Source organism: Lactuca virosa, chromosome 3 (genome assembly GCF_052849685.1).
Source record: "Lactuca virosa cultivar CGN04683 chromosome 3, Lactuca_virosa_CGN04683_v6, whole genome shotgun sequence".
In the NCBI taxonomy this organism is placed as follows: Eukaryota; Viridiplantae; Streptophyta; class Magnoliopsida; order Asterales; family Asteraceae; genus Lactuca; species Lactuca virosa.
Genome location: NC_136428.1, coordinates 174,074,221 through 174,091,371, shown reverse-complemented (window position 1 = coordinate 174,091,371; position 17,151 = coordinate 174,074,221).

Below are 17,151 nucleotides of genomic sequence, written 5' to 3'. Positions count from 1 at the left end.
CGTCTCGAAATTATTTCTAAAGTGGGCACTCATGAACTAGGGAAGAGATGCGGGTATTTTTGTTTCATATGATCTTCTCGTTCCCAAGTGAATTCAGGTTCTCGCTTGGCGTTCCAGCGAACCTTCACTATTGGTATACGACTTTGTTTCGTTATCTTGATCTCCCTGTCCATGATTTCCATAGGTTCCTCTACGAAGTGTAGACTCTCGTTTATTTCGATTTCATCGAGTGGGATTACCAGAGCCTCGTCGGACAGACACTTCTTCAGATTGGACACGTGAAAAGTGGGGTGTATGTTGCTGAATTCGTGCAGTAGTTGAAGTTTGTAAGCCACCGGGCCGATTCTAGCAAGAATCTCGAATGGCCCGCTATTCCTTGGATTTAGTTTTCCTTGTTTTCTGAAACGTATCATTCCTTTCCAGGGTGAGACCTTTAACAAAATTCGGCCACCAACCTGGAACTCCAAGGGTTTTCTGTCGTCTATCCGCGTAGCTCTTTTGCCGATTCCTAGATGCTTTCAGTCGTTCCCGAATTCAGACGATTTTCTCTGTTGTCTCCCTTGTGATCTCAGGGCCGGTGAGAGTGCTTTCAGGAACTTGCCTCTTTGGTAGTTGTGTGTCACCCACTTCAGCCCAGCACAGAGGTGATCTACACTTGCGTCTGTATAATGCTTCAAACGGAGTGGCTTTGATGTCGGCGGGGTGGTTACTGTTATAAGGGAACTCAACTAGTGGTAGGTGAGCCTCCCATGTTTTGCCAAAGTTTATCATACATGCACAAATAATACCTTCTAATGCTTGAATGTTTAGCTCATTCTGACAGTTTGGTTAAGGATGGTAAGTTGTACTCTAGACGAGTTGGGTTTCTAGAGAATTCTATAAAGACTATAAAAAATGCGAGGCAAATCGACCGTCTCTTATCCAAAATGATATATAGTTACACACTGTGCAGTCTCACAATCTCCTTGTGATACGTTCTTGTCAACTTTTCTACTTCCTATGTGGATTTGGTCGGTAGGAAGTGTGTAGGTCTGGTTAATTTGTCTACGATTGCCCAAGTGGTAGCGTGTCCACCCTAGTCCTTCCATAATCATTTCGTGTATAAAAGTCGTAAAAATCAAGATTGAAAATACAGTTGAATAAGTTGTTCTACGCTATGCTCACAACCAAACAAGGAACATAAACTAAAGCGGAAACATAAATCCGAAGTCTGTAGAATTTTAACTATATATAACCCTAACATATACACTTAGTAATCATGGATTACTAAGTGTTGGGTTCTTAACTTCTATGTGAGTGAAGTGATTAATTTGGGTGAGACTGTATTTACAACTACTTTTTCCATAGCTACTATGTTTAAGTCGAATTAAATCTTGACTTGTCGTATGGGTGGTATTCCCGAGAGGTCTTTTGGGGATACATCGGGAAGGTTACAGACTTTTGGAACATCCTTGATGTCTTTCACTTCTCGTTTCTCATCCACAACGTGGCTAAGAAGGCGTGGTACTTCTTGCGTAGATAGTTCTGAGCCTTGATATAAGAGATGATTTGGAGGGTTGCGTCGGATTTGTCATCATAATGACAAGGGTTTCATCAGTCGGTAGGTTAAAGCAAACGGACTTTTCGTAATAAATGATACCGGTATGGTGAGGACTAAACTAAAACATACCGGTGATCACGTTGAAGTTTCCTATTGTAACCGACATTAGGCTGATTTGGAAAAATTAGTTTTTTTAGTGTTAAAGTGCATCCTACGTATATATCTTTAGTGATTTTCGTTTTATCATTTGCTATTTCTACTGTGAATGTTTCGTTGAGTGATTGTGGCTTTTGTCTGAATATGTTTTTGAATTTGTGATTCACGAAACTGCTCTTTGTACTGCTATTGTAAAGTTTGCATGTATATGAGTTATTTGCGGAGGAACGTACCGGTAATCCCAGCGGGGTCCCTTGTGGTTTCCTCATGTCCTGTTGTTGAAATTTTTCTGACACCTTTGACATTTTTTCTTCTAGTATTTGGGCACTACCTTTGCAAATGCCCCGTCTCCCCACATCTGTAGCAAGCCTGACCTATTCTAGTACTGGTGGCCAAGGTGGTCATCTGAGCTTGCACTCTACAGGAACGAGTGGTATGCCCCTTCTTATTGCATTTGCTGCAATTCAATTCTCGGCAGAATCCATGGTGATGAAATTTGCACTTGTTGCATTTTGGCATGTTTCCAGAATATGGTCTTGTCAGCACTGAGGCAGTACGGACAATGGTGGTATGGGCTGCCACAGTTTGTTGTCTTTTGGTAGGTCCTTGAGTCAGACGGCCCTTTTTCTTATTCCAAAACTTTCTTTTCTGGGTAGTACTCCTCCATTGTTGTCGGTTTTCTTAAGTTCGTAATTTGGGGAGTCCTTGCAGGAGCACACTCGCTAGTGTCCTTGGTTGTTATCTTGATTGGGACTGTGGTTACCGTTCTCGTTTCCGTTCGTGTTGTTAGCGCTAAGTTGTGTCATGACGGCTGTCACGGCGGCCGTTACAGCGGCTTGGAATGTGGCGAGGTCCATATGTAGAACTGGTGTTGCGTCAATGTTCTGGTTACTTCTATGCGATGGCATGATTCTTGTTGTATGGTATGAAACGGGTTCGTAAGTAACTATGGTCATTGCTAGTTGTATTCTATTTATATTTATATATACATATAGATATCATGCTTTACTATACGATTCTAATATTTCGACCAACATCCTCATGATGTACTTATGGTAGTGAGTAGTAGTAGGTATTGTATAAATGTTATGTTACCAAAATAGCACATAGATGTCAAAACCTTAAGTTGGTTTGGGTTTCGTGGGTTTTGGGAGGGCATATCTCGCTTGATTTACTACTACTAGTCGTGATGTAAGTGTTGGATAAAGTGTCTAAGTCCATAACTTATTTGGTATATACTTGACCCGACCCGGCATGGTCCATTTGGGTTGCACTTCACCTGAACTATTTGTATGGATAATATTATGAGAATAGTAAGTTTATGATTTATTAATATATTATAAGTTATAATATATTAATATGAAATCGTATTATTTAATTAGTATTGATCTTAAATTAATTATGAATTAATTTAGTGATCAAAAGGTGACTAATTAAACATGGGATATTATATTTATATGTTGTGGGTAACACTCATTAGGAAATGGGCTAAGCTTGTATGGGAGTCCATGGATGATTCATGGAGCTTTTAACCCATGCATCCTTGGAAAGGAAAAGACATGGGTTATTAGGGTTTACATGGTTCATAACCCTAATCATCTGCACTATATAAAGAGGCTTATGATGCTTGAAATGACACTTAGTGTGTGTGCATAAGAGTGGCCGATTTCTAGAGCAAACATACTCTCTCATAAAGTTTTCCAAGTTTGTGGTGTTTTGTGATTACCATTTGAGGCATTCACATTATTGGTGCTTGGCTCTCAAACTCCTAAGGAATCAACTCACTACCAAAGGTATGTAATTCTTCTAGTTTCTTTTATGTTTAAAAGTACCCCATGCCATGCTAGATAGGTTATAAACCTTGGAAAAAGTATTTTGCATGTATTTTAGACAAACATAGATCCAAGGTTTTCTAGGGTTGCATGTACACTTAGGAGTGTTAGAATGTTCAAAACCCAACAGTGGTATCAGAGACTAGGCTTGTTTGTTTGATACTTGATGCAAAATTGTGAAAAAAACTCGTTTTTATGCATTCTGAAGCATGAACTCGCCGAGTCCATGGGGGGACTCGACGAGTCCATGACCAAATTCATCCTACTCGTCGAGTAGGTTCTTGCATTCGACGATTAGGAGCCCCTGAGTGCCGTTTTTTTATTTTTGCTGCTGGAGATGGACTAGAAACACTACCCTAAACTGTTTTGGTGTTATAAAACTTGTTTTAGATGGTGTAATGGTTGTGCTAATCCATTTACAATGGCCAATATCAAAATTCAATGTTTATATGTGTTCATATGTTCTTGAAGTTTTGATATGATATTCATGTTCTTATGAATTAGTGTTAGATCATAGGAATTACTTGCTAAATTGTTTATTAATTAATTCTTGATCATTTATGTGTTTTAATGGAGTCCATAATTTGTCCTCAAGTTATGGATTTCCAAAGGTCACTTTCTTTTATGCACATTTAAAACACATAAGTTACATAAAAATGAAGAGTCTTCATTTTTATGAACCATTAATTCATAAGTTATGAAATGAAAAGTTTTGAATAGTTTCAAAACATGCCCTCAAGTTTTGGAATTTGTAAATTTGCACACACTTTAATATACTTTAATTCCAACCCTTAGAGTTTTAAAAGTTAAAATTCAACCCTTATACTATTTATAACATTAATGGTTAATAATTATATATATGTATAAGATGAAGTCGTTTTTACCGTTAGTAGGCCTCATTCACGAAACCGGTCTATAAGGGGGGTATAAGGTTGTTGCCTATAAAATGACAACTTAATGGGTGTCCACTCTCACCCACCGCTTCCTTGATCGGTGGAGGGTCGTTAGCCGAACGGGTAGGACAATGACTTTAATCCTCATTAAAAGTATAATGATTATTATAAAGTTACTAAATATTTTATAATTCCCAATCTTGGTTACTTTAGGAAAATGTGAAATGGTGCTAACCCATGAAATTCACACTTGTACCTTACCAAGTCGTTGGTGGAGCGTGTGTGGTTAACCGGCACACTAACTTGGACTAGTAAGGATAACAAAAGGTGACTTAATGTTTATCATAGATCGGTGGAGCGTGTGTGGTTAACCGGCACATCGATTAGGTGATAATATTAAGGGTACGAAGTGAATTTGCATGGTTATTCACACCTTGTTTTGTGATCCTCGGCATCCCAGTCACAAAACCTGAAGGGCACACTCGAGATTGAAACATGCCATTGAAAAGTTCAATGAATCTCAAAAGAATCTAGGAATTTCAAACCAATTAAACCTAATAATTCATTTCGTTTTCATGGTGGAAATTGGTGAATCATAATTCACCTACCTTCAAATATGTTATGGCTTAGACTACGGCATCCCACTTCTAAGTTATAATATATTGTGTTGGATCCTAGCCTTAATATTACATTTGGGTGTCTTATTAAGGACTCTATTTATATCTAATCTAAACTTGTTTTCTTCTTTTCAGATGTCTTCCAACAAGAATGCTTCGGGCTCTAACCATACTGGCTCCTTCTCTCTCATGAACCTTTGTGGGAGAGTCATCTTTGATGGTTCCAACTTCGTGGATTGGATCCGGAACATCAGGATGGTTACTCGTTACGAGGACAAGGAATATGTCCTCGATAAGGAGCTAAAGGAGCTTGATGAGTCTACTTCTACTCCTGAGGAGATCGCTGAATTCAAGACGCATGAGAGAGATGCCACTAAAGTGGCATGCATCATGATGGCCACGATGACAGCCGAGCTCCAAAAGTCCTATGAGGACTATTACCCTTTTGAGATGCACTAGGACTTGATGGAAAGGTATCATCAGAGTGCTCGTCAAGAGCGGTATGAAATAATCTCCTCCATGATAACAACCCGAATGAAGGATGGTGAACCCATCACGGGCCACATGCAGAAAATGCAAAGGCATGTGGACCGTTTGCAGAAATTGAATGTGAACTTCCCTGAGGAGTTGGCAATTACATCATTTTGCACTCCCTACCCTCGTGTTATGATCAATTCCGCATGACATACCACATGAACAAGGAGGAAGTTACACTCAGCAAACTTTAGGGACTTCTGAAGACCGCCGAAAGTGGTCTTAAAGGTAAGTCGGTTGTTACTACTCCTACTCCTACAGCTACCCCTGTTTTGGCTATCGGGCAAGGCAAAGGAAAGAAGAGGAAGACCCCTTCGAAGGGTACCAAGGGAAAGTCTCTTGAAGGCTCCTCATCTGGAACTAAAAGTGGTTCTATCACTCCTTCTGCCATCCCTAAGGATGCTGATTGCTTCTACTGTCAGAATAAGGGGAACTGGAAGCGAAACTGCCCTAAGTACTTGCATGATGTCAAGGATGGGAAAGTGAAACCATCCCATGCAGGTATTTACACTATATTGTCTAATAACTCACCATATTCTAATTCTTGGGTGCTTGATACAGGATGTGGTATTCACATATGTTCTGATGTGCAGGGCCTAAGAAGAAGTGAGGATGTGGAGCATGGGAAGATAAACCTGATCATGGGGAATAGGAAGGCTTCACCTGTTTCCAAGATTGGAGTTTATAGTTTGTTGCTAAGTAGTATGTTAAAGTTAGATTTGAATAAATGTGTGTACTCGTCAGAAATGGCGAGAAATATTATTTCCTTTCATGCTTTGTACAAACAAGGTTTTACCTTTTCTTTTGATAATGAATGTGGTGGAATAAATGCTTTCTTTAATAATGTTCTTTATTTTAAAGCATTACCTTGTGATGGTGTGTATGAAGTTGTGTCGGTTGTAGATAATTTAGGAAATAATGTGTTGTGTATTGATTCTTCTACTAGCTTGGATAAAGCATCATTGTAGCATTGTCGTCTTGGACATGTAAGCAAGAAACGCATAGGCCAGCTCCAAAAGGATAGAGTCTTGGAGTCATTCGACCGTAAGTCGGAAGATAGTTGTGAATCTTGTCTACTTTGAAAAATGACAAAATCACCCTTCACTGATACTTGTGCAAGGGGTGAGGGTTTGTTGGACCTTATACATACTGATGTATGTGGACCATTCAAAACCACCACAAGGGATGCCAATCGCTATTATGTGACTTTTATTAATGATTTTAGTAGATATGGTTATGTCTACTTAATCAAACATAAGTCAGAAACTTTTGAAAGGTTTAAAGAGTTTAAACAGGAAGTAGAAAATCAATTGGGCAGGAACATTAAGATGCTTCGATCCGATCGAGGTGGTGAGTATCTTAGCACTGAGTTCCTCGACAATCTCAAGGAGTGTGGGATTGTCTCACAATTGACACCTCCCAGGACACCACAGCTGAATGGTGTGGCTGAGAGGCGTAATCGAACCTTGTTGGACATGGTTCGCTCTATGATGAGTCGAGCTTCGCTATCAATCTCTTTTTAGGGGTATGCCTTAGAGACTGCCGTCCACATCCTTAATCTAGTCCCTACAAAGAAGGTTGCCAAAACACCTCATGAGATGTGGACTGGGAAAGCTCCCAATTTGGACCACATCAAGGTTTGGGGTTGCAAGGCTTTCGTGAGGCGCGAGACTCATGATAAGCTCGAACTCCGAAGTGAAAGGTGTATTTTTATCGGCTACCCACAGAAATCCTTTGGTTACCTCTTCTACAGACCTAGTGAGAATGTGGTCTTTGTGGCGATGAGAGGGGTCTTTCGAGAGACAGAATTTATAAGCCAAGGCGACAGTGGGAGGAAAATTGACCTTGAAGAAATTCAAGAATCAATTGGTGAAGGAACCTTAGACACTAGCAATCAACCTTAGGAGGAAACTCCTGTTGAGCCAGCTGACGAGTTTGTACCTCCGAGGCGTTCCACAAGGGTTAGGAACACACCTGAGTTTTATTATGGATTTCATATTACTACGGAAGGTGATACGTTTATCAATGATAATACACTGGTAAATCTGGATGAACCTAACAGTGTTAAGGAAGCCATGGCAGGCCCGGAGTCTGCTGAATGGAAGGAGGCTATGGACAACGAGATACAGTACATGTATGACAATCAAGTTTGGAACTTGGTTGACAATGCACCAAGCCGTAAGACAGTCGGGTGCAAATGGATCTTCAAGAAGAAGACCGATATGGATGGAAAAGTGCACACTTATAAGGCGTGACTGGTTGCAAAGGGTTTTACTCAAACTCAGGGTATTGACTATGATGAAACCTTCTCACCAGTAGCGAAGATTAAGTCTATTAGAGTTATGCTAGCCATTGCTACATTTCATGATTATGAAATATGGCAAATAGATGTCAAAACCGCTTTCCTTAATGGGAAGCTGGCTGAGGATGTTTACATGAGTCAGCCAGAGGGTTTTGTCAGTGCAGAATACCCTAATAGAGTGTGCAAGCTTGAGAAATCCATTTATGGATTGAAACAAGCATCTCGCAGCTGGAATCTTTGTTTCGATGAAAAGGTCAAAGAGTTTGGCTTCTCGAGAAGTGAAGATGAGTCCTACGTGTATGTCAGAGCTAGTGGGAGTATAGTCAGCTTTTTGGTACTGTATGTGGATTACATACTACTCATAGGAAATGAAATCCCAACCTTGTAGGAGGTTAAGTCCTGGCTTGGGAAGTGCTTTGCTATGAAGGACCTTGGGGAAGCTGCCTATATCCTAGGGATAAGGATATTAAGAGAAAGGAGTAAAAGACTAATTGGACTTAGTTAGAGTACTTACTTGGATAAGGTGTTGAAAAGGTTCAACATGTAGAATTCCAAGAAAGGAGAGTTACCTATCCAAACCAATGCCAAGCTGATTAAGACTCCGAGTCCGAGTACAGAGGCTGAGATAGCCGAGATGAGTCGACTACCATATGCTTCCGCTGTTGGCTCGATCATGTATGCTATGACTTGTACCCGCCCTGATGTGGCCTTTGCTTTGAGCATGGTCAGCAGATATCCAGGGAACACTGGCAAGGCTCACTGGACTGCGGTAAAGAATATTCTCAAGTATCTGCGGAGGACTAAGGATTGGATCCTTGTCCTTGGTGGGAGTGATGACTTGAGGGTAGTAGGGTATAGTGATGCTAGTTTTCAGACTGACAGCAATAACTTCCGCTCTCAGTCGGGCTGGGTCTTTACCCTAAATGGAGGGGCAATCACTTGGAACAGTTCCAAGAAGGAGACGGTATCTGATTCGACTTGTGAATCAGAGTACATAGCAGCGAGTGAAGCAGCAAAGGAGGCGATATGGCTGAAGAACTTCATCAGAGACCTTGGAGTTGTACTAGCTATTAAGGAGCCTATGGAGATTTTCTGTGACAGCAATAGTGCGGTTGCCTTAGCCAAGGAACCAAGAGATCATGGCAGATCCCGACACATTGACAGAAATATCACTTCACAAGACACAAGATAGAAGAAGGACTCCTCGTGGCAAAGAGGGTATCGTCGGATGAGAACCCTGCGGATCCCCTTACGAAGGGACTGACGAGGGTTAGGCATTTGCAGCATGCGAGGCGCATCGGGCTGAGGCACGATATTAGTTTTACAGATTAGATAGTTATTACTGAAACTTGTAAGATGTAATCGACGTTTGATGATGAATAAAAGTTGTGATTTATTTATGAGTAAGGTGTTGCTATCATTGTCAATTATTTACTATTGTTTCAACTTTGCATGTTTTGACTTCCAGAATAATAAATTTATTCGAATTCTCCATAGTCGGTCATATGTCGGAAGTAGGTATGAATCAAGACTGTCATGAATTGGTATTGTAGATGACTAAATGTGTTTAGACATAGCAATGGTTGCTACAACATTCATGAGTGCTCATAAGTTATGAGTATTGGAATAAACCCATGCTCACTTGTATCACTTCATGGAATTTATCTCGAGTGATCGTCAGACGGTAATATCATATAAGTCTTCAAACCTAGAGATATGACTTGTTGCCTATGAGTTGGTTATGCATTGATTGTACGTAAACGCATTGGTAACTCGATGTTATAAAACGTGCCTTTGTGTATGATTCAACAAGTACTAGAACAAGCATATTAGTCGAAGTTTATCTGTTCCTTCTTGTATTAGAAGCGATATCTGGGCCCCTCGATGATTTTGTTTTGACCTATGTATCGGGCCCGATCAGAACTAAATTGATGTGTTCGATTAAGTTCTTTGTCTAACAAATCGGAAATCGGGAAACAAACTGCTAGACAATAAGTAAGACATTGTTCCATGTATTTGTCCGCCTGATATCATCAAAACAGAGGATTATATGATCACTTATCTAAAATGGCGCTTCATATTTCAAGAGAGTTTTCGAGAGCTACGATTTCCGGTTGGTTCCTGAAGTTATATAGGCAACTACAGTTATAAGACTTATCCAAGTGGGAGACGGTTGGATAAGGTGTCTAAGTCCATAACTTATTTGGTATATACTTGACCCGACCCGACATCGTCTATTTGGGTTGCACTTCACCCGAACTATTTGTATGGATAATATTATGAGAATAGTAAGTTTATGATTTATTAATATATTATAAGTTATAATATATTAATATGAAATCGTATTATTTAATTAGTATTGATCTTAAATTAATTATGAATTAATTTAGTGATAAAAAAGGTGACTAATTAAACATGGGCTATTATATTTATATGGTGTGGGCTAACACTCATTAGGAAATGGGATAAGCTTGTATGGGAGTCCATGGATGATCCATGGAGCTTTTAACCCATGGATCCTTGGAAAGGAAAAGACATGGGTTATTAGGGTTTACATGGTTCATAACCCTAATCATCTACACTATATAAAGAGGCTTGTGATGCTTGAAATGACACTTAGTGTGTGTGCATAAGAGTGGCCGATTTCTAGAGCAAACATACTCTCTCATAAAGTTTTCCAAGTTTGTGGTGTTTTGTGATTTCCATTTGAGGTATTCACATTATTGGTGCTTGGCTCTCAAACTCCTAAGGAATCAACTCACTACCATAGGTATGTAATTCTTCTAGTTTCTTTTATGTTTAAAAGTACCCCATGCCATGCTAGATAGGTTATAAACCTTGGAAAAAGTATTTTGCATGTATTTTAGACAAACATAGATCCAATGTTTTTAGGGTTGCATGTACACTTAGGAGTGTTAGAATGCTCAAAACCCAATAGTAAGATGTAAAAATTATGCCACATAGTGTGAGTAGTATAGTCACTAACTCACTAGGCTATACTAGTCTATCATATACCTAAACGATACACAAGGTGCACTGCCATCTCACATATCTAGCGAGTGGCTTACTTCGTTCCCTGTTCCGTTATGACTGCCCTAATTTAAGCTGCGAGGATTTGTTGTCTTATGGCGGCTATCTTCTTCCCTATCCATCCGTTGGCTGCCGCGGTAGGGTAGTAGGGGTCGTCGTGGTGAAATCCGATCATGTTATCTGTGTGAGAATGGAGGTATGTAAATAATCTAGGTGGGGTTCTGTAGTATCATAAAATACTCCTATAGTATTTTAAACTTTATGTTTGGTTCTAGAGTTTCCTTGTATGGGGTATTGGTAAGTTTTAGACTCATTGTTCGCCACGATCATTCCCAAACACATGTTAGTCATATCTCGCATGAATATCGCATGAATATAGTTGATCAGGCTATATTCATCCAAGATATGATTACATAACTATCTAGGCTTAACCGCAACGTCCAACTTATCTAAATACTTTTATATGGTTCTTATTACGACACTATTCTAGTATGTATGCATGTATGCATACTTTTATAAAAATACTTATATTTTAAAAGTATACTTTTAGTCAGAGCATTTTAGCACCATTGTATTTATAGTTTTATATCTTATATGGTTTGATATACTTAGTTCACTATAAACAATGCTCTGATACCAATCTTTCACACCCCCGAACCGAGTAAAACAGCGAAAACGTCCGAGGGTGGATGACATCATGTACAGTATCATAACATTTGAATAATAGGGATCAAAGCATTACATACATTATATTGATAATCTAAAAGTTTTTACATTGTATTCGAATCATTGTTTGTTTGACTCCAAAAATGTACGACAAAAATATAAGACGTAACACTACTAAGCTCCGTCTTCACAAAACCTGTGTGGGTACCTGTCTACTGATTCCCTGAGAATAAAAGTGGTTTTGAAAAAGTTTCAACATTTAAGTTGGTGAGTTCATAAGCATTTTGTATGAGAAATGTATGCCATTGTTCCTTGAAAATGATAGTGTGTTCTTCCATAAAATCCAATATTTTCTTTTAAATGTAATGTAGTCTTAAACACCCTAAGACTGAAAATGTATAAGTATTGCTGTACTTTGAAATAGCATAATGTAGTTTTAATATCTTTATAAAAACCATTTGAATGCATGTTTCCATAAATGTAAATTGTATTGTTTTAGTGTAATGTAGTTATATCTAAATAAAACCATTTGAATGTATACAATCGCCACAAACCAAATGTTTTGTTAATACCCCTTGTGAGTTATTATAACCATGCTAATGACCTGATGGCCTACTACGACGTTCTTCAGACGTCCGAATGGTACGACATTTGTCACCCCAGACGTGTCGGTCCAACTGTAGCTAATAGTTTAGGTGCGAGATTGTCAGTCCCATATAGATCTATACACAAATATCACGCTCTCTTACAGGAGATTCTGGTTATAATACAGGACTTTTGTTGGTACTTATATAAGTACTTGAAGACGTGTCTCACAAAGCCATATTGACTGTTTACGTGTAGTATGATGAAAGCTCCTTTTCTTGTAAATGTATGTATCATCCTTTTATAGTGTTCACATGGTATAAAATAATTATGCCTTTAAATAATTATTTTTGGTATTGTATCTTGAAATGGTAAAATAGTGTGTATGTCTCATAAACTATACGTATTATAGTTTATAAAAATGTTTCACTGAAATGATGAATCATTTGTATATACATTATCATTTTTACTATGATAATAAAATCAATTGAAATAATTATATATTTATTTTTATATAATTATACCCTTTTGCTCAACATGTTACAAAATGGTTATAGTTTTATAAACTATATTTATATAGTTTATTTTTGTACCCAATATATATATATATATATATATATATATATATATATATATATATATATATATATATATATATATATATATACATTGTAAAATCAAAAAATGTAACGGTTTGTATAATAACACAAATTTTCTTGTGTTTTACTTGTATCCCCCCCCCCCCCATAAAACATGGAAAAATCATGAAAACTGTAGAGGTATGAACTCACCTCGAGTGTCTTCTTGGCTGGATAACGAAATGAGTGGCGATGTGCTTTAAGTTAGAACATGTGAATATAATCGTATCCTAATGCTGTTACTGGGAAAGTTATGAAGATATGAAGGTGTATGAATTCATTGAGAGAAAAGTGGGAAAACTTGAAGATGTATAATTAGAAATGGGAAGGGGTTTTTGGTCCTATATATATATATATATATATATATATATATATATATATATATATATATATAAATATATATAAGATTAGGTTAATCTATTCTAACTAATTATTGTGGGGACATATGGACAATGCTATTCTTTGAGAATGATAAAGAAAATATGTTGTTTGATAATATAAATACCTTCAATCTTAAATAACAAATTTTCATTAATACACATTCTCACTAATTAAATCGTCTATAAGGTTATTATACACTTATTATTATTATTCTCATTTCTGTAAGAATGTTGTCAGAATGTTTATTGGGTCGTATTCTGTCAAAATGAAAATGAGAGAAAAACGATGTGTGAGAACAAAAATAAATAATAATTAGCAAGAATGCATGAAAATGACGATACTTTTTTAAGGTTGAACGTATTCGCATTTCTAAACAACTTATTCTCTTAGTAATTCTCATAGAATAACATTGTCCACACATCCGCACAATAATTAGTTAGAATACTTGAACCTACCTTTCTCTCTCTCTCTCTCTCTCTCTCTCTCTTTATATATATATATATATATATATATATATATATATATATATATATATATATATATATGGGTTAAAAGATGATGTGATCTTTGCATTGGAATGTGTAATTTATCACATTGGTAAAAGTGACACCCTATCCAAATTGAGATTTCGGCCTAACTACCATCGAAATCCTCATGTTTCCGGTTCAAGCTTCAACCGAGAACTCCTAGTCTTTGGTCTAGCAGGTTCTCGGTCAAGAGTTCTCGGATCAAGGGTAGATTTCGGTCCTAATTGATCCACAAAGGATGATTTCGGTTATGATGATTTTTGATTTTTGGATTCTTAGAACCGAAAACTTCCAAAGTAAGGTGAATTTTTATGATTTAATTTTAATTTTTTGACTTTTGTTTGACTTGATTGACTTTGGTTTGACTTGTTTGACTTTTATTGACCTGAAATAATCGGTTGTGACATAACAAGTGTGGGTATTTTGGGGAATAGCATTCTCTTGAGTTCCGCCTAATTGTACACATCACATCCTCCTTTCTTACTTATTTAGAAATTATTGATGAAAAATATTTTCTAGATCCATAGTTTAAGTCTGGAATCATACGAGTGTTCATCAAAATACCTCAAACAAGGGCTTTAATACCAACTTGTAATGTTACAAAAACCATAATAAAATTTTTTCATTTTCAAAAGACATTTCCATAAAGCCAAAAAGTATCCAAATCATTGTTTCAAAACATAATCATAAAAATCAGAGTATCAATAACATTTCTCAAGTAAAAGTCAACAGGATCATGCATACGATCATGCTATCGCCTCTTCCCAATCCTATGAAGTACCTGAAACATTTCAATCCACAACTATAAGCCAAAGCTTAGTGAGTTCCCCCAAAATACCCCACACAATATTACTCATACAATGTATTCACACATGAACCTATAGTCTGACTGGACCACCTTGCAAGGCCTACAATACACCTGAACCGCTCTCCTAGGGCCTACAGTCAGATTAGACCGCTTCGCAAGGTCTATAGTTGTAACACCCGATTCAAGGTATTTTTCATTTTGACCCTTGGTGTGTAAATAATTTGCAATTTTGGTCCATCGGGCATTTTCGTAATTTTTGGGAGGAAAGTGCGTACGCTGGGCGTTCCTTCTGTACGTTGGGCATACGCAATTAGGGGACAAACCCTAATTTTACAGTTTGGATCATATTTAAGCAACCTTATGTCCCACGGTTCTCTCATTTCCTAGCCACCGTTGCCTTTTTTTGCCTCATTTCAAAACTCTAGCTCATCTAGAGAGATTTGACCCCCTTTCTGTTTGTTTTAGTGCGTTTTTGGTGAACCTTGAAGAAGAAGAAACGTAGAGAAGGAGCTTTAATCAGGGAGGAGCTTGTAGATCTAGATTCCACTCATCATTTCCAGCTTCATTGAGGTATAAAGCTTGGACCTAGTTATTATGGAGTTTTGGTCACTTTTTGGTCCTATGAATGAGATCTAGTGGAAGTTTACCACTCCAGAAGATATGTGTTTCTCCTGTTGATGTTTCTAATATCCCTAGTCCATAAAGTTAGAATCTTGATGGTTGAGGATCAACTATGCATGTGTTTATGTCCACTTGGTGAATGTAGGATCCTAAATCCAAGGTTTGAGTTCATTTGAGCCATGCAAAGCCATCAAGTTAATCACTTTATGGGTTAAGACGTTCCCCAAGGTCTGGATCTGAAATTTGGACGCTTGGTCTTAAACATTAAGTGCTTAATGGAAAAATGGCTTAACAGGGGACGTACGCAAGCGTATGCGTCTGAGTCCCCGATCAAGCGTAATCACCTAGTATATTGGGCAGACTTCTGGTATGCTTAGTGTACTCAACCTGGTCATGGGGTTTTTGGTTTGGGCCATATTTGGACTTTAGGGTTTTGGGCCTTTCTTGGGCCACAAGTCTTTCTAATTATGAGCCACTGTTAGGGATTGGGGCTTCTTGGATTTGGGCCTTTATTGGGCTTTGGGTGTCCTTTAGGAATTAGGTCATTATTTGGGTTTTTGCTCCCTTGAGTGTAGGCCTCGACTTTTAGGCCAATTGAGTGAAGGGTGAAATGATATTTTACCCTGGGGGTCGGGATTAGTTGTAAGTCTCGATTATGGTTTATGACCCAATTATTAATTAGGGTTTTATTTGGTTGGTTAGTGAGGGGATTCTAAGGTTCAGCAACCCGAGCATCTATTTGACTGACATCAGACTGAGCTGAGTTTGCTCATTATACTGTAGGACACTAAGAATGGTATGTTCTTGCAGTCTTTGCGTCTCCTGTTGTATGTTTTGTATGTATGTGTGCCTGTTTTCTATATGTATGTGGGGTGAAATAGACCTGGGGGTCAAAATAGACCCGGTACATCCTTATGCTGACATATGAGTTGAAATAGACCCGGGTGTGAAATAGACCTGGTACAGCCTTGTGCTGACATATGAGTTGTGATAGACTCGGGGGTGAAATAGACCCAATACAGCCTTGAACTGGAATATATGTATGGTATGCGGTATTTGGGGGAACTCACTAAGCTTTGTGCTTACGTTTTTTTGTTTATGTTTTAGGTACTTCTGGATCGAAGGGGAAGAGCTCGAGATGATCACATCACATACACCATGCATTTTCACTTATTTGGCTTTGATGTATTTTGGACGATTATGGATACACTATGATTTCCCTATGGTTTTGATAAACATTTTTGGTTGATGTTTTATTTAATATAAAAACAAAATTTTTTGGTTTTGAGTTTTGGGACGTTACAACAGTACACCTAGATCGCCTAGGTATCTTCGCCTACAACACAAAGCAGGACCGCCACAACATACCAAGATCCTAACAGATCACTACATCATACCAACATCCTACACACAAGGATACATACTGTAGTACAAAGTATAGTAATAAAACTCCCCTTGCAGTCTAGTAGACAAATAGTACAACTCACATGAATCCAAGAACTGGTACTACGAGTCACCTATACAATAAACAAGGACCAATCCTCAATCTACAACCCAAAAACACTTAAGTTGGCTAAATGTCATCTTGGTCAAAAAGTCAATTGTTAATGGCCAAAGTCAATGGTCAAAAGTCCATCAGCCGGCCACCACATCATTGCTAAGCATTTGCCACACTGTGGTGACCTCATGATAAAACAGTCGCGAAGACCACCTATCGCCACATCGTGGTTTCTAAACCTCCACGTCATGAAAAATAATTAGACTAGCTTAGTGCTTTACACTCTTAATCCTTCAATCTACTCATTCATACTTTCCAAAAGACTTTCTTACACCCCATGTGTCATAAAAATAGTTTCTTTATAAACATGCATGTCTTTCCCAAGCTAGGTCACAAAGATGGAGAAAATGAGGTCAAAAACTCAAGCATGGAATCAAAACTCCATATAACTTCAGATCTGAAACAAGAAACTACAAGGGGGCCTCAAGGATCCATAAACTTTCCAACTTTATGGTATCCATCC